The sequence below is a fragment of the Schistocerca gregaria genome, chromosome 4, assembly GCF_023897955.1.
Source record: "Schistocerca gregaria isolate iqSchGreg1 chromosome 4, iqSchGreg1.2, whole genome shotgun sequence".
Lineage (NCBI taxonomy): Eukaryota > Metazoa > Arthropoda > Insecta > Orthoptera > Acrididae > Schistocerca > Schistocerca gregaria.
Genome location: NC_064923.1, coordinates 248,322,015 through 248,325,229, shown reverse-complemented (window position 1 = coordinate 248,325,229; position 3,215 = coordinate 248,322,015).

The following is a 3,215-nucleotide window of genomic DNA, read 5'->3' as shown; positions in this document are numbered from 1 at the left end:
TGTTTGCACATGATGCTGTCATTTACCGTCTTGTAAAGTCATTCGATGATCAAAACGACTTGCAAAATGATTTAGATAAGATATCTGTATGGTGCGAAAAGTGGCAATTGACCCTGAATAAAGGAAAGTGCTAAGTTTATTACATGAGTACTAAAAGAAATCAGCTAAATTTCGATTACGCGATAAGTCACACTAATCTGAGGACTGTAAAGTCTAAATACTTACGGATTACAGTTACAAATAACCTAAATTGGAACGATCACATAGATAATATTGCGAGTAGAGCAAACCAAAGACTGCGATTCATTGGCAGAACACTTAGAAGGTGCAACAGGTCTACTAAAGAGAGTGCTTACACCACGCTTGTCCGTCCTATTCTGGAGTATTGCTGCGCGGTGGGACTGACGGATGACATCGAAAAAGTACAAAGAAGGGCAGCTCGTTTTGTATTATCGCTAAATAGGGGAAATAGTGTCACAGACATGATACGTGAACAGGAGTGGCAATCATTAAAACAAAGGCGTTTTTCGTTGCGCCGAGACTTCTCGTGAAATTTCAATCAGCAGTTTTCTCCTCCGATTGAGAAAACATTCTGTTGGCACCTACCTACATAGGGAGAAATGATCATCACGATAAAATAAGAGAAATCAGAGTTCGCACAGAATAATTTAAGTGCTCATTTTTTCCGTGTGCCGTTCTAGAGTGGAACGGTAGAGAGACAGCATGAAGGTGGTTCATTGAACCCTCTGCCAGGCACTTTATTGTGAATAGCAGAGTAATCACGTAGATGTAGATGTATACTTTCATAGTGCTTGCAGTGGATCCTGATGCAGTTTGGAATTCCTATGTGACGGTCTGGATAGATGTTTGCCTATTACACATTACGACCCTCTTCAACTGTCGGCCGTCTCTGTCAGTCAACAGACGAGGTCGGACTGTACGCTTTTGTGCTGTACGAGCCCCCTCACGTTCCCACTTCACTATCACATCGGAAAAAGTGGACCGAGGGATGTTCAGGAATGTGTAAATCTCGCGTACAGACGTATGACACAAGTGACAGCCAATCATCTGACCACTTTCGAAGTCCGTGAGTTCTGCATGTGAGTTAACGAGCATTGCGCTCTCATTTAAATATATGGCCGAAAGAGTCAGCCTACGTGAATTGTGAAACGAACCCTGTCGTCGAGGACCACGCGCCACAAAGGGCGCAGATTCACCACGTGATGGGGAAATTATAGGCGTCTATTGTCTATTGAGGCCTACGTACTGTAGTGTACGAGTGAGACAGACGAGAACCTATGTCATAGGGAGACGCAGTAGAAGGCTTTTGTGGCAAAGGAGACGTAACAGTGTTAAATATGGTGGACCTCAGATCGGCAATAAAAGGAAACATTCATGAAAACTATTTAATTCTGTAGTAATGCAGGGAATCAAGCCACAGTAATTTTAATCTGCCATCCTACATTAATTTTCACGGTGATGCCAATAAAACTTGAATATTGATCACATCTATAATAGTTTAGGATTTACTGTTAGAGTAAAATTAATAAGTTTTGTAACAAAGACCTGAATGCTAAAATCTGAAAGCTTCAGTCAATCTTAACGATCGACATTTCATATAGAAGCGCATCATTAAAATAACAAATGTTGTAAATATCAACTCTGTTAACTTCATTTGTTTAAAAGACATAGCAAATTTAAATTATCAGTATTTTCAGTTAAGCATCAGACCATCATTTCTTCCACACAAAACACATTGAACGATGACAGCATGACACCTTCTTGAATCATTAGATAAGAGAATATTTATTGTAAAGTTTAGTGCATAATAGTTACTTTTGTTCTTTATTTATTTATCAGAAAGCACGTTGGTGCAAGTTAACTGACAGTGGCATTCAAAGTTAAGAAGGAAATTGTATTGGTTTATGTAGAGGAATTTTGAACGTTTATTATGTAACGGATATTATTGTTACTTTATTTAGAACGTGAAAGTGGTAAAGCTTTGATTATTTAAATATGTTACAAGGTAAAATAATGTATAATAAAGTGTAGCCAATCAGATGGACGGCTTCAGAAAAGGGAACTGCGCTAGTCAGTGGAGTGATGTTCGGCGCGCGGGATACGCGGTCGAAGACGGGCAGATGGCAGTTCTGGTCGAGACACCAAACAGGACAGTTCAGATGGAGACGCGAAAACGGACAGTGCGGCTGAAGGCACCAAAGGGTAGAGTGCAGGTGGAAACCCGAAAGCGGACGGTCGGCCTTTAGGTAGCTGGAAAATGAAACGACTTAGAAAATTTCGCGTTGTGTGGTATCGCGGGACTTAGTCTCTGAGTGGTGAGCAGCCGAGCGCCTGGTGTGAACTCTAACGTTTCGCATAGTTAACGAGGTGGAGTATCGAGCTTGTAATTCGCGATGAGATCGTGAATGATCGAACCGTGTCAAATGGATATGCGCTCGAATGTAATAGTAATTCTAAAGATGACCACATTCTCTATTAGTTTTCCTTCTGTATGAACATTATTCTAACCAAATCGTAACTGTGTGGTCTACATCACTTACGGGTCGTTAATTTAGTTCCCTATATCATTGTTACAGTTATTTAATGTTATATTAACTTTGTTTTTCGCACTCTTGCCATCAGCCAGACAATTTAACCAAGGGGTCACAAGTGTCTAATTTAGGGCGTGTAATGCGACACGTGCGGTTCAAGCCCTAGGCGAGTTTGAGCCAAGACATTTCGACGAACGGAACCGCATCTGAGCCCGAACATCTTTGGGATGTTAGGTCGCATTCGGAGAGCCCTATTCTGCTCTCTCACGATGTCTAATGATTACTGAGGTCGCTGATACTGAGGCCATGACAGTAGGTAGCAGCACAATGCACCTAATATTAAAAACGTATGTTTTTGGGGTTGTTGAGATACTTTTGATCACATGTGAATAACATCTTTTCGAAATACATAAGTGCATTTTCATATTGAAAAGTAGGTCGTCTGTGAAAAGAATAGCGAAAACCATAGAACAGTGGGCAGGCTCAGACAAGTCTGAATGGGTTTAGACCAGCAGGGGAAAAACAAGTTTGAGTTAACTATGGACTGAATACAAAAATCCAACAAGTCTGAACTCACCATAGATTAGAATCTCGTAGACTATGGCCTGCTGACTGATTCACCTGTCTGGTATGCCACTCGAGTGGTCATTGCAACCCAGCACA